Source organism: Lates calcarifer, linkage group LG7_1 (assembly GCF_001640805.2).
Source record: "Lates calcarifer isolate ASB-BC8 linkage group LG7_1, TLL_Latcal_v3, whole genome shotgun sequence".
Classification (NCBI taxonomy): Eukaryota; Metazoa; Chordata; class Actinopteri; family Centropomidae; genus Lates; species Lates calcarifer.
Window position 1 is genome coordinate 14,877,417 of NC_066839.1, and position 25,079 is coordinate 14,902,495.

General features: G+C 38.9%; 1 long non-coding RNA gene across 4 annotated transcripts in view; it reads left to right on the forward strand.

Moving 5' to 3' along the window:
* The window catches only part of LOC108896805 (uncharacterized), a 164,873-nt gene that overhangs the window by 120,863 nt on the left and 18,931 nt on the right, over positions 1-25,079 (forward strand). For 2 of the 4 annotated variants that reach the window (XR_001963182.2, XR_001963183.2), the window contains exon 4: positions 7,401-7,569. This is a non-coding gene — a long non-coding RNA (uncharacterized LOC108896805). Of the gene's footprint in view, positions 1-7,400; positions 8,622-14,439; positions 15,028-25,079 lie in introns of those variants that run through there. The other 2 variants (XR_001963185.2, XR_007813627.1) reach the window with 2 other exon arrangements.

Below are 25,079 nucleotides of genomic sequence, written 5' to 3' on the forward strand. Positions count from 1 at the left end.
GTTGCTGCTAGCTCGTTCATAGCCACAACTTTGGTTTCATGCTGCATCCTGGGGCTTATAAGTCTGGAATGTCATGATGTCTGGAGGCACTGGTTAACAAATTTCATACAGAAGCTATATTCACCAAAACATAAACCTACCTGTATAACTTAACCCCATACAATATTGCGGGTGCCCACTGTGACAGGAGCCTAATAGACACTAATCCCATCAGTGACATCTGCCTTTAGCTGGGTCTTTTTTCACAGTATCCTATTCAGCATCACTCTCTTTCATTCCTGATTTCTGGGCTGTCTGACTCCTGCATTCACTCTTATTCAGTCTCTCTCTGCTTTCGCTGCTGCTAGCACCATTCATACTGCTTTATGTACATGTGTAACCATGGTGACTGGCAAATAGAGCTGTATAGCATCATTCAACTTTTGTGGTAGACGTGTTATTTGCAAAATGTGCAGGCTCTGGATAGATATCAGGGAAAAAGACATCGTTACACAGCCCTATATACCAGGCTACGTAGCTGATCTGCTCTACCTGTATCTTGTGATAGATCATGTAGAAGTTTGAGAAAAAGTTAAGATTTCAGACACCATTTGGTGTGCCATCTGTAAAACAAACACAGAGAAGAAGCTCTGAGCTTATTGTCCTTGATCCCCTCACCCACGCAGCTACCTACCTATTTGCTGGAATTTGCATGTGTCCAAAGATACTGTATGAGAAGCAAATACATTATACAGTTTTGATCTGTGAATTTTATTTTGAAAGATAATAACCCAATACTGTTCCAGCGACTCTAAACTACATCTTCAATCCATACATATCTTTGAATCGTGAACAGAGGGAATAGTTTGCGGGAAAGATTAAAGCTAAACAGATATTTCTTTTAACAATCTGATTCTGAGATGAGCCACCTGTAGTATGATGTCTGTTCTTTTATGCATCAGTGCTGTGCAGGTACAATCTATTCCTCACATTACTGCCTGAGTTTCATCCATAATAGTCATGGCCTGCTCTGAAACATGAGCATATGAATGGTTGGAAAGTTGATGAGCTGAGGCTCAGTGTTTCTCAGAGATTTTTATTTTTTAGTCAAGTGGCCTTCATGAAATTACACTGCGGGTGTACAAATGGTTATTACCAAACAAGACTCTGCAGACATGCTTCACTCTGTGAGGCTGTACTTTGGCTCAGTAGTACTTGCAGCATGATGCTAATGTCAGCATGCAGTGACAACTACAGTGCTAACATGCTGATTTTTAAGAGGTATAATGTTTCCATGTTCACTATCTTAGTTTAGCATGTTAGCATGACAACATTAGATTAGTTTTGCAGGTATTTTGTCATAAACCAAAGTATTAGACAATTCAAATGTCAATTCAAATGACATGTTAGCGCTAGACAAAAGGTTTCACAGGATCAATTAAGGTTATTACAATTCAACCTGAGGTGGGCATGAATGTGAAATTTAATTGCTTTTGAGTTGTTGAGACATTTCACCAAACTAAAAATGTCAACCTCATGGTGGCATTAAAGGAAAAGTCAGAGGGTCACTGCAGTTAGTAGGATGTATCCTCTGGGGACCATGAATGTCTGCACATGGCTGGTAAATCTATCTAATTAAAGTTCTTAGTTGCCAGCATGGTGAAAAAAATGTAAAGATACATGTATGCATGTTAAAAATAAGCAAACAAAAAACGCCACTTAACTGAGAGTTTTCTTGGAAAACTAGAATCAATCTCCTTTGCAGATGCTGCTGACATACACGCCTGTAGTGTGTATTATTTCTTCCATACATGAGCACATAAACACAGAGACTCACACATACACACACAGTCAGTTAGTGCATCTAGTTAGTATGTTGCACAGTTTAATCCTCAATCCCAGCTTGCAGTATCAGTCCCAGGCTGAAAAAATAATAATAATGGCAGGCTTTATGTCCAGTTGACATATCGCTGATTGCAAAGGACTCAGATGAGATTACAGCCTGTGGCACAGATGTAATTGATTTGCAGTGCACCTGTGAACAACATCCACCACAAAGTTCAAGCTTGTGAGTCACTTTATTAATCTATCAAACCTAGACATCTGAGCAGGCTTCTCAGGCTGAAACCTCCCTGTACTGTGTTGCCTTTTACAACTACTTCGTATGACTCCTCCGCGTTGACATCATCGGGGGTTTCTCCCTCGTTTAAGCTGCGTGTCTGACAGGACAGCCCTGCCCTCGCTCATCATCTGTCTCCCTCAATGAAGTTCAAGTGATCACAGGAAAACAGTCCTGTTGCTGCTTGGGGCTGATTAAAGTGGCATCAAAGTCTCAGCCAGTGACTTTGAATGCTTCACATCAAGCTTATGTGAGAGTTGTATTGAGTAATAAGCCTAGCTTAAACAGCCCTCCTCAATCTAAGATGGATCCTTACCAACAACATCCTCTTTTGGAAATATAATCTCTCTGAGTCCAACCCAATTAATTGCTCCTTTTAAACTTTTTTTGAAAGTTTCTAACTAGTTTGTATTCCAAGTCTATTCATTAACTGGATCGAGTGGCTTTGAAAACAATCTTCTTTTAATTGTTTCTGTTTGATTCCTACCAAAGCGGGGGCTGTAATTAAAAGAGAAACAGACAGAGGGGAGATAAATTGAGAGTTAAATGGCCTAAGCGATCTTCAAAGTGTCCAAACAACTAGAGGAAGTAAAGACTAGGAAGAGACTTCCAGGGCTCTCAGCTCTTGGATACTAATTTTGTTTGTTCAAAAGTACACTGTAATAAATTGCATTTCCTACATGAAATTTATGCACATAATTCCATATTTATGTTTACAGAAATATTATGGGGAAAGTCATTCACCCAGACTGAATGCTTGTCAACAGGGCAACAAAACAACAAGATCAAAAATGTTCTGTGTCTCCCCTGCAGCCTGGAAATAATCCATCATCAAAACATTTCCACTGGGATGGCAAAGTCTGACGCAGCCTGTGATCATCAAGTACTGAATTCACACTGGAGCTGTACATGAACTGTTGCAACTGTAGCAGCAATATTGAAATATCCTATAAGAATGTATTTTAATCCTCTTTTATCTTTATGTATTGCTGCAGTAGCTTCATATAATGCAGTATTAAATCTGACATCACTATCGTCAGGCAGGGAGCCACAAGCCCAGGTCCATTTTCCATGTTTCATAGATAACCATGTTCCCACAGTGACAATATCCTGTTACATATATTTTTGCTCACCACCATCAAAGGCGCATTATCTCTCTGCTGACCCACGGGCTGACCCGCTCTGTTAACGGGTTACACTGAAAAGTGCTGAGTGGCTGTTTCCTACAAATGGGATTTCCTTATCTTCAGTCTGAGAGTATTCTGTCACCAGCAATAGATGACTCTCTCCATTTTGCTCTGTAATTCATTTCCGGGCTTTCTCTTTGCTTCACATTCTTCCTCTCTGACAGGTGAGATAGATAAAATGGTGCGCGCCCGTTGTTTGCTGATGGCTGTGGAGGATCTCAACTTCACAGGGGATAGATAATGCAAATGCAATGAGCTTCAGTTGGTGTCTTAAAAAGCTAAACTGGAAACAGAAATGAGGATTATAGATAAAAACCAAATTCGATTTTATAATTAAAAATTGATACACACATTCAATTATTTAACATGCAAATGAGGGAGATAATTTTTATTTTTTTAAACTTGTAAGGAGCTTCTGCAGTGCTATCAGCTCAACTGATTTATGCTTGTATGCTAATCTGCTGTGTTTATAATCTAACATTTGCATTCTGCAAAAATTACACTTATAAAGTACCGCACACACACACACATACACACACACACACACACACACACACACACACGCACACACAGTTTTTGGCTTCGGTATGGTTGCCTGTTGGTGAAGTCTCTGCCAGCAGAGTGCCATCTCATTATTTCCATTTACACAAATGTTGTGGAACTGGTGAGAAAAGTGCAATTCATTGCAACAGCTGTAAGTGACAGGTGAATTCAGGACACACTCACACTGCACAAACACCAGCAGCCAGCACAGGATGGCAGGATGGATAGAAATGCAAGTAGTGGTAAATGTCCATTTTTCTTTCTCAGGGCTAAGCATTTTCTGACAACTTGGACATCTACAATAAATCTGTTTTGGGAAGTACCCATCTGAGAAATTGTGAGGGGAAGGCTGCCGATTTGAGATTTTATTCATTCAAAAGGGGAGACAGGAAACCTTGAGGATAAATGAAGTTTTTTATGACACGGTGAACAAAGGATGTGTCTGAGTTTTTGAGTTCCATGTAGACAAGAGGAAAAAAGGGAAAAAAGAGGTGGTCATGGATGAACATAAGGTGCTTTAATAGTCTGGATAATTCTATTCTTTCCTCACACACGTCCTTGGTGGTATTGCAGTTCATCACGTTGACGCTGCTCTTGCTACATAGGTACCAGCAGACAAGAGCCCTCTTTGCTGAAGTTGCTGGTCAAGGTCATTAGTGAGTCATTACAACCTCCTCCTCACACATTTTTCAAGTCTCTAATGATGCATGCATACACCTGCCAACAGACAGAGAGAGAAGAGTGAAAAATCATCTGTCTCTTTTTCCCACCTCTTACACGAGCTCTCGCTCTTTTAACTCCCCATTGCCACCCATCCATTCATGCCACCCCTCTCCTCTCCTGCTTTGTAATGTTAACTAGGTGCAATATCTTTCCTCTCCTCCTTGACATTGATTCCAGTGATTTAAATCCTCTAACTCATGACACAAATTACTTGTAATTTACGGCCACCCCTCCATTTCACTCATAATATGCTCTGGTGAGAATTCAATGTTCCTTCTTTCTCTTTCTCTTTTTTCCCTCCTTCTCTCTGCTCCCTGCTCTTTGTTCTCCTCAAACACCCCCCCACCCACCCCTCACAGAGTCTCCTTGCACTTGTACCTTTACTGCATTACGATTTATGGCAGTTCCTTGTATCAAAAAGAAAACCTATGCAAGCAGAGAGTGAACTCTGACAAAGTCTAACACCCTCCTTTTGAATGGGTGCTGGGATGTAAAGCTGAAAATGAAGTGTCAGCTGTGCCACTTAAATAGACAAAGGCTGGATCCATCAATACTCAGCAAAAGATAATGTTGGCATACATCACAAGAAAGGCCTATTTTACTGTAATACTCAAGGTATTTGTTCCTTCTGTGGTTTGAAAACACTCCTTAAATTGATCAGCTTCTCCTCAAAGGCTCCTCAACAGGAGAGAAAATGTTTTAACTTGGCACCTGCTGAGGGATATTGTCAAGTTTTGGGAAGAGGTTTTTTTTTTTTTATCCTTTTGTCATTTGCTGAAAAGTTAAAAGAAATTCTCTGGTTGATTCAAATCGTGACAGCACAAATCCTGACTATTGTTTCCCCCCAAGGAGAAAATTTAAGAGCGCATCAAAAGGCATCGCATCAGAGGCATTTCATCTCAAACTCGGGGGCTCACTTGGAAAGGAAAAAAGAGGGCTGGCCTGTGTCACAAACCAGTGAGTGGAAAATGTCCCTTTGTCACTTTAGTGTCTGCAGGTATAGAAGCCTTGCAGATGTGGCACCTCAAGAATGGAGGTTCCAATCATCCTCTGAAATGGAATTATGGAGCACTTCACAGCTCAGTGGCATTTGAACGCTTTCAGCTGTATGCTATGAAGAGTTGGAGGCTTAGACAGCTAGAAAATGATACAGACACCCAGGCTACCGATGCAAAGAAACTGAAGCATGCACATGAAGTATTCTTGCTACTTTTCCAACCCTCACAACAAACAACAGTCTGTCTCTTGTCCTTTTGTCTTCTCTCTCTCTCACCAAATTGCAGTATTTCTACCCTGGATTGTGATGGAGACCTAATGAACTATCAAAGTTATGGTGTTGCTGCAAGAGTTGAGCACAGATATCTGGGGAAGAAATGAGGAGAGGAACTTATGTAATGGAAAATATAGATTTGTTTGTCTGGTCAACCACCATGAGACTGTATACTACACTTTTCTTGTCATAAAACATTCCAGCAACTCCTCAAAATGTCTTCAATGTTTCCTTTGACTGATGAAAACACTATAATTATTCTAAATGCTATGGCAATTCTCTGACCTTCAAGTACTGATTAAAAGAAAATATGCCTCCTCACAGAGTAGGAAAAAAATTACAGAGCGGAGATGGAGACACTGCAAAGATGGTGAGGCACGATCAAAGACGAGCAGAAGATAAGAGAAACAGCTCAGTCAAAGAAACTATCAGCGTCACAGAATGGGTACAATACACTGAATCTAACAGGCCTATTTAAATGGTAATGAAATTGGAAAATGTGGTCCAGCTTGGCTCCCAAAGTCCACAAAAATTAACACAATCATATTAAAGTCGTGTGCAGATGGAGACTTACCAGTAAACAAAACATTTGACATTTCTATTGTCATTTTGTGTTGACCTGTAATTTCCTGCCAAGCAACATAATGAAGGAAAAAAAGACAAAGGAGGCTACATTACGTCTGTATTCAGTCAATGCAGACCTTATTGAAGACAAAAGAGAGATTGTAACCACCAAAACTAAAACATTTCTCTCATTAAAGTTTCATGTGGATGATATCTTTTGCTACGCCTCTTTTATTTTTCATGATTTCATTATTCCTCTCAAACGTGGGTTGTTTTTTTGACCTATCGGCATTGTTTTTGGTTTATTAAAGTTGATTTGATGTATAGTTCTGTGTAGTTAGACGCATTAAAGTGATGAAACTTCTCAGGTCAATAGCTGGCAGACCCACACTTTCATTGCACTTAAAGTATGGCAGCAATACTACAGATCAGGATTTCACCTTTTACATCTGACAACTGAAATAGCTTTCTGCCTGAATAGTGGTTGATTGAATTGCTGATGTGTTTTGTGTGTGTGTGTGTGTGTGTGTGCTCTGAGTGAAAAGGGGAATGATAGAGTTGGAGTGTTTATTGTTATTGTGAGACTTGGGTTTCTTCACACACATGCTCACACACAAACACAACTTTAATCTCCATCGAACATTTTGCCCCTGCCTGATATTGTTATTCTTTACAACCGGCAATCAAGCTCCGTGGAGAGCCAGAGCTGGTTTCAGCACCAAAGGGATTAAAGTGACCATCCAATTTGAGTTTTTAGTATTCTACCGTTGTGGCCAAAAGTAACAGCTCAATGTCAATGTAATTTTTATTTGACATTTCTGCTATATCTGTTTCCAAATGAACCATACAGCCCATTTGTAAATTCATTCCTTTGTAAATTCTAATCTTTGTCATACTTCTAAACCTACAGTAGAAGCCAATGTGGAACCAGCCTTGTTCTCTCAGCTACTTTCTTTGTTTTTACTTGCAGCTAAGCATCCTGTTGAATTCTATCTTCATTCCTTTACTATTTCAGTGTGGGAGTGATGGAGAGGACAGCAAGTCTCCTCAGAGTTGACACATCTGAACCTCATCCTAACCATGTGCTCGGACTGCTCTTCACCTTGGTCCCGGCTGACTCCACGATTACTACTTTTCCCGGGAAAGGAATAATGTGGTGACCCATCAGGACGACTTAATGAGCGGTAAGAGAGTGAGTGAGGTACGAGGAGGTTTGAGGTCATTCATGCTGATGAGCTGAAACTTCACCTTCCAGCTGCTGTGGATGCAAAGGACTATATGGGTATGTTGTAGCTCTATAGAAATGCACTGTAAATACAGCATGGAGAAGAGATGGACATTTTAAAGCATTTTTCATTATTTTCCAACACTTCATAGACAAAATGATGAACTGATTGATTGATAATGAAAATAATATTTTGTTTCAAGCCTGGTTGCAGCCCTAGTGATAACCGTGGACAAGGATGATGCAGTTGTACAAAATGATTTACAGAAATAACAACTCTTAAATCTTCATATATACTATGTCAGTGAGATGGATACATCACTTGCTACTGCCTGGTTAGCACAAAACAAAGAAAAGATTACCATGAACACAATGTCAGGCTGAATAAAGTGATTCAGTCTTATTTATAGTCTACATTAGTGCGTTACATTTAGGGTGAAATCCACTCTAAAAGGCTGTTTGCCTAAACCATTATTTTGTCTTACCTAAAACCAAAATACATATGACAAAGAGTCACGCGACATGCAGGAAATAATATTTTTATGTCTTACTTGTGGGGATGTTGGATATCATTTTTAGGTAATATATTAGCAAATGTAGTCCCTAAAAATGGATGATGTATGGTTTGGTTAAACCCATGTAAAGGCAGGAAATGAGATTAAGTAGGCGTGATTGCACTCTTTAAAGTGGTCCAGTAAAAAGCATGGCGATATAATCAGACCAGCTAAACGCCCATGCTCTAACTTTATGCAAAGCAGGCAGACATAATATCTATTCCCAGGAAGCACAAAATGTCTAGCCGGGCTTTTGGTTGTCAGGATGGTAAATGCCTCTGCCAGACTATAGAATTCCATTATAATTGTAATATCTGTTCATGATGTCAAACCCAGAAAGTTAAGGGGCCCCTGGCATTACCCAAGATGCATCTGACTTCATTTTCTCCTCAGAAACACAAATGGGACATTTCTACTCCAGAGAAACAAAAAAAAAAAAAAAAAAAAAAAAGGAAAAGACACAGCAGAACCTAGTGTGGCAATATAAAGTAACTCAAGACTATCCTACCAATCCTCCAAATAATGCATCTTCAAAATTCCCAGTAAATTCATTTACATTTTTATGAGAATAGTAATAAAATATTAATAAGTCTGTCAAGTCTAAAATAAGTATTATTTTGGATGTCTGACCCTTGCCTAATATCAGCTCTACAAAACGCTCTCTCTGTATTTCAACATTCAACTTATTCCTCTGCAGCTGCTCACATGAACCCAAATCTTGCTAAAAGCCTTGTAGTAAGTTGAAGATCCTTTTCACAAAGATCACAACCGATATATTTTTGGTGAATAAAACACAGAAAAAAAGAAAAAAAATGCTTTCCAATGGCATGAACATATAAAGCAGTTACTCTGGATTGCAGCACATTTTAAGCCTGGCACTTTCCCCAATTCAAGCCTTTTCTGTGTTCCTCATGCTGCTGAGTGCCTGTATTTTTATTTATTTTATTACATTCATTATTTATTTTCTCGTTTCTCTGCAATGGACTGCTCTACTGTTTTCTATTGATTCTTGAGAATATATAAATATATATATTATATACATGTACAGATACTGATGGGCATTAGACGATGTATTCCAGTGATGATTCCTTCACTTTCCTTTAATGCCACCATGAGGTTCATGTTTGTGTTTTGCGGTAATATGTCTCAGCAACTATTGGATGGATTGCCATGAAATTTAATACACACATTCCAACCCTGTCTCCTGAGAAATTCTGTTTATATACAACTAAACTGCAACAGCAAATATATTTTGTAGGACACATAATTGCTAGCTGGGTTATGTTTAGAGCAGCAATTTGTTTGTTTGTTTGTTTTGTTTGAATTAACGAAATTCTACATTTATTAAAAGCAGTAGATTTGCTAGGATGGCTGGCATACAAAGCACACAACTGTTAAATCAGAGATCTGAGTTTGCATCCACAGTAACTTATTGGGGTAACATTGTGGTTTTGGTTAAATATACAGCAAGTGCTTAATGATGCTGTTGTCACGAACAGTAGATGTTGTACTACATGATATTTTGGGGAGAAACAATTATGTTGTCTGTCAACATTTTATTGATATGCTCCATACAGTATATAATTTTGGTGACCCCTCAACTTTTCTTCAAAATTGGAACTCATTTGGCCTACTTTGATTTGAGACCAAAAATAACAACATTCATTTGACCCTCAGTTCTACTATTTGCTGAGTCACAATCAGCAAAGCACGCTAAATTGAGATGATGATCATTGTAAAACATGTAGGGACAGAAAAGTGGTATTTGCCATGCTGCCATCTGATTTAGGTCATGTGCATTCATGTTACAGTATGTGTGGTTTCCTGGTAACGTACATCAGGGACATACAGTACAAAAAGCACCAGATATTTACATACAGTTAGCTTCATTCCTTATAAAACTATCACATTACTGGTTGTAACTCATGGGCTTGGGAGGCTTACACTCTGTTATGTCTAGCTTGTAGAACAAGGTATTTCCATCGTATCAAAAAAACATTTATTTGCTTTTGTAGGAATGCTCTGTACATGATGCAATTATGTATGCATAATTACTTCCTGCAATATGATGGATTTCACAGCTTGTATTTTACAGCATGTGGGCTAATGCAAGTTGACAGGAACAATTCCTCTTCATTAGACCGTTCCAACATTCTCAGTGACACAAGACGTCCATGTTCACACGATAGCGGAAAACACACAAACTGGCGCCCCTGCCATATGCATTCTTCCTCTGTCTGCAGTCTTCATTACCAGTGAGCAAGATATCCCAGTGTAGAAATACCTTCTTCTAACTTGCCAGCAGTATCCCTCCAAAACAGAGGAATCCAGACTTTCATCCTGGGGACAGATGTTGAAAGGCGGCTCCTTTAATCCAATCACAGTGAAGCATATTTGCTAAAATGTATCATCAGCGTTTCATGTTGGCAGCTGTGACAACAAACCTTACTGTCATAGTAGAGGCTGCAGCGGTGGAAACACTGCTCTCTGAAGATAAGTGATAGTCACAGTCCCTTTATAGAACAAAAACACAGTCTCTTGGATGTGTTGTGTATAGTATGTGTTTGGGGTGTCACATGACAAATGACAAAACAGGAATCCAAGTTGAATTAGTGTTTAAATATGTTACCATACTGTATGTAAAATTGTGTTAATGGATACGTAAATCTATTTACACAGTCACATTATGGGGACTTATATTCCTTATGGGGGTAAAGAGCAAGCCCCCATAATTGAAATCATTACATTTTATACTGAAAACACATTCTAAGGTTAGGGTAACATTAATGTTAGGGTAAGGTTACGTTTAGGTTAAGATTAGGGTAAAGGTTAGGGTTAAGATTAGAGTAAGTCTCCAGGAAGTGGATGTCGAAGTCAATATAATGTCCCCTGGAGTCATGGAGACAAGATTGTGTGTGTGTGTGTGTGTGTGTGTGTGTGTGTGTGCGTGTGTGTGTGTGTGTGTCTTTAGTCAATTGTCCTCTCTACACTTTCTGTACATTAATGCTGTATGTTTAAAATGTTTAATATTAGAACAATAAAGATCCAATAAAGAAACCAGTGCAGCTACAGAATGCTCCCATAGGACCACTACCTATTGCATCCATGACGTCTACATGGTTAGTTGTATTACAGCTCTCTATTACAGATGGTTGAGCACATGCATTGTGAAATATATATATCTATTTAGTTGCTGAACCCTTTTTCTTAGCTCATCCTTGCACTGCAGAGGCCATTCGGGGGCCTGTTGGTGGGATGGTAATTGAGGATGTGGGGGTTAGAGACGAAGCCCCTCCGGGAATCCCCAGCAGGCCGGCCATTATCCCGTGCTGAGGATTGGGTAGCTGCTCTACTGCTGACATTTCCATTTATATCTGTCATGTTTGGTATCCCAAGAAAGAAAGAAAATGAGACAGAGAGGGGAAGGGAGGAGGAGACAGTTGTTGTAAGGCTTGTTTATGGCTGTAAACAAAAGTTTGAATTATGTCAATGTGTGTGTGCTCCAACAATAGACTGGGGTTATGGTATAAGTGACTGCCTCTCAAGGAGAGGACTGTGAAACCTCAGCTTGCCCCACAAGCAGACTGGTAAAATAAATAAGATGAAGCACAGCACTGGTGTGTATTCATTGGAGTCAACAGTGGGGGGGCAGCCCAGTGAGACTAGGGAATTGAATTAATAGGACTGGAAGTTGTATGGTTTGTCTTTTTGTCAATAGTATTTGAAAAAAATATTTCTGCAGTCATCTGGACATACGGCAGTATTAGAGAGCAGTACTATCTCTAATGCATTTAAATTAAATTAAACTTTATGAGTTCTGTAAAGAATTGGTGTTGCACTGAATGATTCAAGGCATGGGTTATCTTAGTCTAAAATGTGTCCAGCAGCAGGAATGAATGTAGGGTTTATCTGATATTTAATTCGTCAATTTAGATTTATTGCATTGAGTTGTGACAAACCACTTCAGAATAACAGATGTAAGAAAGATGCTATCATTTCCACCATTATATAAATATGTGCAACTTCATAGATTCATTCTGTTAAATGCAGTTTGAAGCAGTGATGCTTCAGTGAGTTGTCAAGAAAGAACTGCTTTAGCTGCTAATGGAGCTGGATAATGTTCATTTATGTCTTTAGGTGTTCCGTGCTTACAAATGCATTACCTGCTGTTGGTTTTGTCAATATATGATTTCTTTGCATTTACATAAAAGTGCTCCCACAGAGACTTTTAACAGCAGGATTTCTCCAACTTTATGTGAAATCTTTTTCATTTGGAGAGATAATTGTGCACTTCAAAGTGAAAGGCAATCATCAGTATAGGGGAAACAATCAAATGAGGGAAGTAGAGGAGGAGGAGAAATAGAGAAATCTATGCAGTGACTTAAGTAGGAGATTGGTGAACCAGTATTTTAAAAAGTAAACTAAAACGATGCACCCAGGGCATCTCTTAGTCCTTTTCTGAAAGTGGGACTGGCTTCTAAAAAGAATAAAAATAAGTATTCCTAAGAAAAAAGGAATAAATAACAGATCCCCCTCATTAAAATGTCTATAGCATTCCTACACTGTAAGAAAACATACACATGTGGAATATTAAATTAAATTTGATTCTAACATTGCTTGTGTAAATTGGGCTTTGTTTGTAATCTGCCCCTTCTTCTCCCTTCAATAATCTTGGTAAACCTGAAGGCAAAAGGATGGAGGGAAGATCACTCTGCCTCCCCAAGGAAGCAAAGGAGGCGAGAGGTCTCACATAGGTTAAAAAAAAAAAAAACATCCAAACCAAAACAGACGCAATTTATATGTGCCAGACACCCACAGGTCCTGAACGGGAGGATCTATCCACTTGTCTTGGAGTAAAAGGCCCATGGGATCAGCACAGTGGTAGGATGAATGAGGTGTTGTGCCTGACACCAAGAGATTCGAGTTAATAAATGGTGCGCTTGATCTAGGGCTGGCTGTGCAATTGTATTTGGACAGTCTGATGAATTGGGGACCGGGAGCTGTCCTCACTTTTTTCCCGAACAGAGGTGATAATTCATGTCGGAAGGCTCGGTGTCGTCTTTAAACTGTAGGTTTTTTCTGTTGGAACAGTAAGAGAGAGCCCCCACACCACTGAGTGGAATACCAATTAGTGTTCATTTGTCAGCGTGCATTTGTAAAACTCTTGTGAAAACTATCTTACTGAAATTCAGTTTGGCCGTGAACCTGTAACAGTGACTTAAAAAAATTTGGTAACTGAAACATGTGCAAAATGACTATACAGCATAAGTATTATTACTTTTTATAAGTCCATTGATCTGAAAGAACTATCACCACTAGATGCCCCTACATCCAAAATATCTTTCATTCAGAAGTTCATTTACTTGACCTGTGGCATTTTATATTTTAGTAACTTTTTTCCCAGTGGGCTAACTATAAAAAAAATAACCACGTAATGGACAATCTTCATCTGAATCTATGGCAACAAAACAGTTAAGACAAATTACATAAAGAGGCAGTAACCATAGTGACTGTCGCATCAAATAAGGCAACAGCACATGAAGAAACTAAAACTGCAAGATAAAGAGAACTGAACAAATGTTTACTGAATAAAATCAGATCAAAAACTAACAATAACTACATGATTCAAATGAGATACTAAAATACAAAAAAAAATTTCAAGTTGTTCAGAAATGTTTGGAATGTTTGTAACATAAAGTAATGAAACTCACAGTATATGATTTCTATTTGAATTTGAACAAGGTAAGCATCATATGTAATATTTAATTCAATCTGTAATAAAATATTATTGAATTAAATGAGACTGAAGCATAATTGGAAAATGTATATTTGTTCGTGCCACATTCCTCCATTTTGTCTGTCTTTGACACTGGGGCCTGGTCTCTCATGCCCATCCCTAACGTTATGAAGCTATGAATCATGGGCTGTTGCCTCAAGCAAAGTCTGCAGTTTTGCAGACCTATATACAGTGTGCACAAAGGACTCAAAATGCCTGCGAGACAGCCCTCCCGCCCTTAGCACAGTGGGACAGCCCCGAGGCCGAGAGTTTCTTTATCTGGAACGAGTGTCAATGTCTGTGAGTCAGCGAGTACAGGCACTGAGACTGGTTAACTGACTTAATCTTTCTCCATACTTCTAAACTTATAGGATGGCCTCAGATGCATGAAACTGTGCAAGGTTATTGCTTTGAGGCACATAGTAGAGGAGACCAGATTGTCCCCTGTTGCCATGTTGCCTGAAACGACTAACCACATCTCCATTTCATTTCTCTCCAGCAGGGACAAGGAGTATGTGAAGGACAGGGTGTACTGGTACAGGTATAGTCTCCGCAGGGGAAACAAATAAAATATGTGAAGGTGTGAATACTATTGTTTGGTATTTATATGTGCAGAATGTTTCGTCTGCTTGCCAGCGGAAAAAAAGGGGAGGTTGGGATGTTTCTCAATCTTCTGACCTCTCTCTACCTCGTACATCTGGTCAATTTTCCAACTGTTCATTCACTTGACAGTCAACAAAACAAATAGTTTACATGTTACAGTACCAGCTGCAAACTGCAGCCAAAGTTTTAATATGACCTTCAGTGTTGTGTAAGTGACATGTCTATAATTTTGCCAAACCATATACAGGCAAAATCACAGCTTCATCTTTGTATTCAGATGCAGCCTCAGTCAGGCTCTGTGCCCAGAATAGCTTGTGAATGGGTGCTAGACAGAACTCAGTATGACTATGACCATGCCAAATTAGTACCTGCTTACATGGAGACAAAACATGAAACAGTGCTGCTTGATTTGCGTGTGTCTCATACCGGATGCATAATGCATCAATAGCATGAATAATTTACATAAACAAGTGGAAGGAATCTGTTTGGTGCTCTGCCAATCCTTTCCTCTTTTACTTCCACCTAAAAGGCTGTCTTTTTTTCCCTTTGTAAAAAAAAAAAAAAAAAAAAAAAAAAAACCCAAAACAAACCTCCATATTGGAGAGACAGATGGCAGACTGGGTGAAACTGAGTCTCCTATCCAAAATCACACTGTGATGGAAATGGAGGTTGCCATGGAAATCAGGAAGTGGAGCAATTTGTTGGACTCCCCTGAGAGGACATGGTGGTCACTTGGCGGACTCATACAAAGTCATTCACATCTGTAAATATTTCTGTACTTTTGTCAAATTTGAGATGAAATGGTGAAACTGGGGGATTGTTTTGATTTGCTGTAAATGTCTGTGGGACTATACATTCCACCTTACTAATAATGGCAGTAATATAATACACCAAGTTAACAGTATGCAAATGGTGATTACAGAGGTAATAACCAGGTAACGTCTTATTAAAATGAATGAGAAAATGGTAATATTAGGATTTAATTTCTGTAACAGGGTAAAATAGGGTAAAACAAGAGTACAATTAGGTGCAAGATAATAAAGGACAGTAATATGGTAATAATGAGGTAATTATTCTGCTATTAAAGTCAAGTAATAATGGGATAATATTAATGTTTAATTTATTAATGGAGGTAATAGGTGATAGTATGTTGATTGAAAATGAGAGAAACAATAGGTGATAACAGGGCAATTTTCTATCAATATTAAGTTATATTAGTTTGATGTTTTCACAGTTACTTGTAGGATAATATCAGTATAGTACCTTCACCTTCAGAAAAGTGCTGTCACGTATGTATCTAATCATGAATCAGAGCTGGAAAATTCTAATGTTGGTAATGCTATCACCCCATTATTACTGACAAAATATTACACTGATACAACCTGATGTTACCCCATCAATACCACGTTTTGCCCCATGAGAAGAACCCCTGCACACTGTCTTGTTCGCACTGCTGAAATATTTATTTGATTAGAATATTTTGGATGGCACAACCCTCATCAGGTAAATGGGCAGCATCACAATGTACTCTATATACAAATAGCAGCTGCCACAATTATCCACTTATCTAATCAGAAGACTAAAGAGACTGGTTTGACTGATGATCATCTTGAAGCATATCTGTTGATATTAAGTATACATACAAAATAACTGACTATCCCTTTACTGCATTGGAATGTGAAGTGCGACTGAAATATCTAATATTTGGTCAAACATAGTGTGTGACTTAATGAGTTCATAAGATAAATTATTTTACACATCTGCTCTGTGCTTAACAACACTGTCAGGTTCCTTCATTAAAGGCTCTTAACACTCACAAGTCCTTGCCTGGAAATGAAAACACTGACTTGCAAAGGCAAAACCCGCAATAGAGCACTCTGTGAGTGGAGCTTATGAAGGTCTGTCTGACCTGCTGTTCCCAGAGCTGTTTTCTTTCCTAACCTGTGATACTGATCTTCAGTTCGTGCAGCAAGTCATGTTCAAATGTGATGATAGGCTTTCAGGGGAGTGGTAGTGGTGGTGATGGAGACAAATTTCACATTGGGTGTATTTTTAGTCAGGGACATGTAACACACATGTTGTTTTCCCTCCTTCATCTGAAGTGCCATGCAATGTCTGATTTTAATCAGAGGCTGGTTCGCTGCTTGGTCCTGCAGTCATCCCTCCCATTAAGAAAAAAATGAAGACAGAAGACAAGTGTTGAATATGTTCTGTTGCTAGGAAACTGAAACATCATCATGACAACACTGTGTTTCAGCATTATTCGGTACATAGAGTGTGGGGGTTTATGTTGATTTATGCACATGCCACGCCTGTTCATTTGATTACATTTAGCTAAACGGTCATTGTGTAATGCCCCAAAATTGGTTACATTTTCATTTTGATTATATAATGATTAAATTGATTACTGCAGTGCGGCAAAGTAATGTCATTCTTAAGTGCTTCACAGGTGTAACATTAGGCAAATTAGGAACAATAAAAACTTAATTAACTTGCAAATATCATCAATCATTAATCACCAACAAATATTTTCAAATCAGTATTTTAGCTCTTGTGTGTGACTTGTTGGCAAAGTTTGAATTTTAATGCTCCTTTCAGCCCACACTCCATCCCACTTCTGTCAATATTTGCTTTAATGTTATAGTCTGTACACCCTCTGTATATTTGCACCACATGCACTCTCTTTATTTAGCAACTATCACCATTACTGTAGATTTTTGCCACCCACACTAAAAAAGAGTGAAAAAGTATTTTCAACTGAAAAGGACTCAGGGTCCTCTTTAAGATGCCTGTGTTATTGTCGGGTGTGTATATATCTGTACTGCCAACATTCATTATTAGTTGTTCCCAAATATGTGCACAGAGGAAGACATAGGCAGACCACTCTAATATGTTGAAAAGAAAAAGAAAGAACGCAACTGTGGCTTAATAGAAAACCTGACTGTGATTGTTGTGTCAAGATAAGAAAATGGAAAATGCAACTTCACATGTTTTCAGTGCTCTGGATGTTTTTGTGTTCTGTGTTTACTGCTTATTATTCACCTGTCATTCACAACAGCATCCATTGTGATGATCCATTTAATGCCAATGAGAAAATCGGCCTGGGATTTATTGTGGCAGTCTTCCATGCAGATAATAATATTTAAGATTGCACACAGATTATAAACACATTGTGAATAAAAGGAAAGCACAATGGACTTTACTCTAAAAAGAGGACACTGTGAGGTGTTCATGTCGTTGGAAATTGTGTGGATTTTCAAGGCCTCAAAGACCACTGCTTGTTCTTTCATCCTGCTGCAGTCTTATGTTTCCTTGGCAGCTTTGTTGATGTTAAGTATGAGGTTCACCACATCTGTCAGAAAGCCACGTGTCTTGCTGTGTAATCATCTTTCTTTGATGATTCAATGTGCACATGGATTGACAGCATCCAGACACAGCCGGAAAGATGAATGGCATGCTGTGCTTCCAGTTTACCAGATTACTTCCTCATTTTTGTGCAGAAACAGATGGTCATAGTCATATATGGTTCTTATTACCAGTTTATAGTGGAGAACACAGTAAGCTTGAGATCATGACGATGGGCATGATGGGTCATGTATTTCCTGGACAATCAGCTTCGTAAGCCTTGCCTGGAGCTATGAGCTTCAGAGAGCCTCTGTATCACCGCTGGGGATGTTCTAAACTCCTCCTGCAGCTTGGGGGTAATGGATTTACTGTCCCTCTACATTTATCTGATTAGATATGCAAAGTGTGTGATCATACTGCACATTTGGCTCCAGTGGGTATCTCAAGGCTCTGCTCTGCTGCCGGACTCGTCAAAGAAAACCTCTCTCTCACAAATGCTTGGGGGTTTCATGGATGGTTGGAGCTCTGGGTCATCCTTGCACTTTCATTCCCATCTCTAACGTCCATCTGGTGCCCACTGATGTGAGAGCTGTGGGTGTGGAGGCACTCCGCAGGTGCATGTCTGAGTGCCAGTTTAGACAAATCACGGCAGGTAGCCATTACAGCCACTTGTCAGCTTGTTAGATGCTGGCATGATGGGACAGCCCACATGTCCAGTTTCAATGCTGCTCACCAATGGCACTTATTCCAGGCGGCCATGTTGGAAGGGATAAAGCAGATACAAATGGCCTGCTGACACATTGTTGACATGTGGCTTCATTTCACCTCATATCCTCCTGAGAACCAAGGGAAAAAGTGTCTTACAATTTCTGTTTTTTTGTGATTTCCTATCTATTTGGGCCAAAAAAAACACCTTACAATTTTAATTTTTTTAAATATATTTTTTATTTTAATTTCACAGCATGTCCATTGTAGAGGACAACAGGACGATATCTGTGTGAAAATAGAACTAAATTTAGAAAACAAGAAAAAAGGAGCAGATTATATCTTTGGCTTGGAAGGGTAACTCCAAATACTTAAGAAAGATAAAGGTGAACAAAATGTCCATTATAAAGGACATAAATGAATGGGCCGGGTCTCAGGAGGATATGGAGACACACATGGGCATGCAGTGTCATACACTCACACCTACTGCTTTACATCTACATCAATACTTTTTGTGGTCTTTGTCCACTGTTGATAGTACAAGGTTAAGCATGTGGTTTTCCAGCCCAGTATCCAGATTTACTTCCATATTGGAGGATTTTGTACTTCACTATTTACATCCAATGCCAACATTCAATGCCAGTGCAGGAAGCACTGTGCATTGTATGTATCGAGACAGAGGTGGATGTCTGGGCAGGGCATGACCATGTAAGTAATGGCATAAAAGGGACACTTGACATCCCAGCTTGTGCCCAAAATGCAATATGTGAAAGGCATCATGGCTCCACATTGGACAATGGAGCCGTCCATGAATATCAAGCTGCAGTTGTCCTCAAAAGCAAAAGCACAGCGATATACGGTAATTAAGTTCTTTTACAAAAGGTGCAGCAAGTGATGAAAATAAAACTTAAGTCAATCCAGCACCACACTGAAGCTAATTTGCTGTTGCTTAGCAGCATGACAGGCTGACTAGTGGGCAGATATGTTCTGATGGGTAAGACAGGTGTTCAGGGCGTTACAGCAGTCACGGCATGAAAACACAAAGGAATCAATCACAGTTTCCAGGTGATTAAAGGATAGAGGAGCTCTATTTTTGGAGAGTTGTGTAAATCACACCTGCACGCCTGTTTGTTGCGAGCTAGACCAGTCAATAATGACTCAATTAAAGTTTAAAAATATGAAATTGTCAGATTGCATGTATGCGTGCATTAGGAATGATAAAATATCTGTCTGTCAACTCTGTACTTGTTTGTCAGGCTAATTAAGATGACACATTCTACTCCTAATGATCTAATGGAGATTATTACATTTTCTCATTTATCCTTCCATAAATTCGTCTTGTATGATGTTCTAAAGCTGTTTAAATATAGTTAGTCCAACAAATAGGATGAAAGGAAAAAGCAAATCGCATTATTTCATGCAGACAGAGGAGATGACACCCTGGCAGAGAATAAAATGACATCAGGCCACAGAGCAGACTCGAAGGAGAAATAATCTGATTTCATGAATGAAATATGAGACAGTTGGAATGAGCAAAGAAAAACATGTCAGAAAGCGACATAAAGAGCAACAAACTGAGAGATAAATGGAAGGACTTCACAGAGCAGACAAACTAAGCCTAAGAATGACTTCGTCAGTTGAGTTGCCTTTGAGAGTGTTGTTAGAGAGTCATGGGAGGAGGCATCTTGGGGTTAATTAAAGCCTCTAATCACATTAAGACGTAGAGGTTGAGAGGGGGCTGACAGCAGGGGCTGAATATGCCACTTTACACTCATTGGGCACGCTGGCGGCCCATTTACGTCCCTCTCTAAGTCAATCAAGCTGTCATTGTTCTCTCTCACTGGGCTGTACTCGCCTGTCACTCCAGTTATCACAGAATCAGGTGCTGTAGAAAGAACAACTACCTCCCAGCATGTGGATGTAGACTCAAGCAAGCGAGCACTTAACATTTTATGCTACAGCCAATACATCATCAAAGTTTGCAAGAATTCTGATTGGATGAAATCTAATTGATTATTGCTGAACCCCTCCCCCAAACAGTGATCGTCCAAGCATCTGGAGTTAGACACAGCAGGTCTGTCAAGCTGTGGATGCAAACTTTAGCATGTCAGGCGAGCTAGCTCACACATCCACTATATAGTATCCCTGCTTTTAGTGTGATATACTCTAGCCACTCAACTGCATATTTAAGACTATGTTTTTCATTTTAAACTGTGTGAGCAGGAGACATTAAAAAGTTAACTAGGGACAACATTTTCAACCCGCTCATTAAGATAAACATTAGTTTACTTAGCTATCTAGCCATAGCTGATAACATCTGCTCACAACTGTTGTCATTTCAGATAAAATTGTTGCCAGGTAGAAATGAGAAGTGTGACGACAATAACTAGTCAAGTCAAGTCAAGTCAAATTTTATTTATATAGCGCCAATTCACAACAGAAGTTATCTCGAGACGCTGTACATATAGAGCAGGTCTAGACCGTACTCTTTATCTTATAAGATTTACAGAGAAAAACCCAACAGATCCCACCATGAGCAAGCACTAGGCGACTGTGGCAAGGAAAAACTTCCTACTAAGGAGGGTGAGGCTTATTGTAGCAAACAAACAATTCCAGCCGCTGCCATCTCTTCTGCCAGTTGTCGTACACTGTACCTGACTTGACGCCTTGCAGGTGTCACTATGTGCCCACTCCAGTGTGTCAGCAATTAGGTCTGTAGCACTTATGCAAACATGCATGCATTTAAAATGTGTTAAATACAATTCTAATTGTATTCAAATGTACAGTGTACAATGTAGTCACACTGGCTTAATGACAAAATGGACTCTGTTGATATAAAATACCAGTAAGCATCCTAAATTCTTCTTTTTGATTGACAGTGTTGTCCCACAATGCAAAGCACAACAAAAATAGCTACTCCCAGCTGGGAAAAGGTGAAAAAAAGAAAATGTGGACAGTGGAATGACAGCTCTAGTGACAGTTCAGAAAACACACAAGACATTTTTGGAAAACAAACATTTCAGCTTTTGAGAGAGAATTCTGCAAAAATGACAGTAGTGGACTTAAGCTACAGTTTGATTGATGTCTTTCAGTGAATACCCACTGAAATCTTGTATAATAATCCTGAAAATAGTGCACTGTCAACATATGTTAATAGTATATACTGTGGAGGAGAGGTCGCTCACAGGGACTTTGACGAAGCTCTAGCCTGCTAGAAGACAGAGAGGGTAAATAAAAATGACAAATAGTGTGAAGGGGTAATAAGATAAATGGAGGTGATTGCCAGGTTGTCAGGAGAAAATATATTTTAAAAATTACCCTAGCCGTTACAAAATGAATTGGTGGTTGAAAGGAGTGAGGTATGTCACAAAGATAAAATGCCAGCAAAAAGGTTTTCAGGATGGTGGGCAGGAAGTGAAAAAGCTTCAAAGGAAAAAAGAAAGGTGAAAAAAACATGCCACTTGTCATATCTTTTCAAAAGAGAGAAGCCTGCTCAGAATCATTAAGTCAAAACTGACTGAATTCCCTCCAAATGCACCAAAATGAATCAGCAGTAGAGCTGAACCAAATGTCCACCCAGAGGCTTTCATTTGCCTGAATTCAATTCTGGAAATCAGCTTTGTATTTTGAAGCACGAAAGAAAAAAAAAAAACAACAGCTTATAAGGTGGTGTTTCAGGATTAGTCCTTTGAAAGCAGCAGACATTTCTTTTCACATGTTTCCAAATAGGTCTAAGCTTTATATTCCTGTTGATATGGACCATGTATCCACCTCCATAATGGACTGGTGGTGTTTCTCAACTCATACTTTATCACTGACAGACCAGACAGCATTTACTTAATAAAAGCCTGCATAACAAAACCAAGAGAATACAAAATGCACTGCAGTCTTGATAATGAAAATTGTTAGTGCAAATAAGAAAAGCCCAGAGGCGCTATTTCAATTTCAAATATCATTCCACAAGACATATGAAAAGAACTAAAAGGAATATTAATTCATCATAAAAACCAAACCAGACATCCTTCAAACAAATCAATTAAAGAATAAACTATGATTGATTTTTCTTTTTCATTTTCAGACCCCTTGTTCATGTCATCAAGAATCCTTAATGGCAATGATATTAAGTGCCAGGAATCAAAAGGCAAATGTGAAATTTTGATTTAATGAGCACTACGTACACAGCTGTAAATGGCAAAAAAGAGCAATATGTTAAGATATTTCTTTGCACACAGTGTTTTGATGGCTGCAGATACATAAGATTAGTCAACAAGTATGAGAATTATGATTAGAGAGCATACACCATTCAAGCATAAAAACTACTACTACTATAAGTTGTAAAAAACAGACCAAAAAAATGGAAAATTTAAGTCAGTGTAGAGGCTGACTTTAGTCCACACTCAAGCTCGATAAAACTTGATTCTACAGTTTCCATAAAAACTCTGTGTCATCCTCAATGGAGAATCTACCTTCTTACCCCTAGTTCATGCGCCTAGTTCATGACCAGGCTTTCTGTTATAAATCTGTTACAAGCTGGGCAGTAATAGCTGGGGTGGCCCTTTAATATATTCACTATAACATCTCTTATTAAATGATGTAAAGAATAAATTTGTGTAAGTGTTAAAAAAGACACCTCTGGGTCCCAGAGAATATTCACTCAGCCTTTACAGAAATGTGATGACAACAGTAACTGAGGAATAGTATTAGACAAAAAAGAGACTAAAGACCACTATACAGAATAGTCAGCATTCATATATAAAAACAAGAAGAGGCTATAACTTTCATTTGACTTCTCTTTTATTATTTGTCAGTCGCTGGCATTCAAACCTATCCAGAATCCTTGCTGGATAAAAAATGTAGCCAATAAACTTCTGGTTTCAAGTCCTGCTCTTAAAGTATCTCTGCTCTGATCCTCAGAGAATTTAAATGTCAGCTGGTCTGTCTGAACTCCATTTTCTCCACTAAAAGGGCTGGTTCACACCTCTAGCTGTTCCCTGAGGCATCGGTTTAAATGTGCACAGTGAGACAGGACAAAGAGGAAATGAGTGAGAGAGCTGATGATGCTTCAGCCAATGTGACAGGAAAAACTGAGCTTCAAGGATGAAATAACCATGAAGATGGATAGCTGAACAAATAAAATAAAATAAAATACTTTGAAATAATGTTGAGCCTGTTTATTTAAAGGTATATGACAAAATATGATCAGCGTTACGTATAGTCCAGATTTGAGTTAGAACTCTTCAAAGGCAAAACTTTTCTATCTTATTTCACAGTGTATATGGTACAGTACACACACTGAGGGAAATATACTTGAGATGTCATGTTTTTATGGCTTTTTTTTATTGCTTGTCCTGAATTTAATTTATACATATATTCCACATATCCTTGGGATCTCTCCTAGAATTTAATGAAAAGTTGTGTCTGATCAGCTACGCAACATGGGTTTGCGAAGATGGTGCCATCTGTGAGTATGATGGAGTTTAATAAATGCTGATTCCAAAGTATGCTGTAGACCCAGTATAAAAGAACTGGCTCACAACTTTATTACTAAGATTTGTATTTTATTCCTGTTTATTTCTTTAAATTTTCAGGCAATTCAGGGGCACACTAGGTTTATAGTGTTATAGTAAAGTGCAATCTCAAGTTTCAAAGTGATTCACACAGCATGGTGCACGCCCAAGATCACAACATAACTGGGTTTTCTCGTTTGTGTCTTTCAATAACCACATTAAAAATGAAAACATGCACACGCACATACATACACACACACACACACACACACACACACACAAATCATAAGCAGTAATCATGCCATGAATTTGCATGTGAAATGGGAAAGGGCAGGGAAATGCTGAAGGCTATGATCAAAAGCAGAGAATGAATGCATGTTCTTAAACACACCTGGTCACCACACTGTAGAGAGGCTTTGAAATACAAACCAGCATCCATGTTACTAATGAGGCTCATCTAGCTCACACGAGGTGAGGTTTGTGGACGATGAAAAGACTAAAGACAGAGACAGAAAAAGATCAGTTTCCTTTCTTCTTCTGTATTGGCTCCACTCCTTTTCCCATGGGTGTGGGAGATTTTGTGGGCAGGTGAGCCTCAGGGAATGTCTCTGGGGGTGCACAACTACACGCTGGCTTAAAGGAATGAAAAGTGACTTTAAAGACAATGAAGCAGATAGGCAGACCACAGTATCCCCAAGAGGTGGAACATTTGAAAGTAGAATTATACCTAAAGGTCATTCTTTAATTGAGACATATTACAGTAACAATGGTCTCTCAGCAACTGTGAATTAGCCACATGGTTGTTATGGATTACTTGAAAGTCACCTTGAAGTATGTCAGTACCACCCTGCCTCCTGATTCTTCCACTGCTTATGATTATCTTGATTTTTACCTTAATTTTGTGTATTGATTTTAGAGTCTTTCCTTTTCTAGATTTTAATTTGTCTTTTGGCTTGATTTAACTTGATTTCTAGCTTAC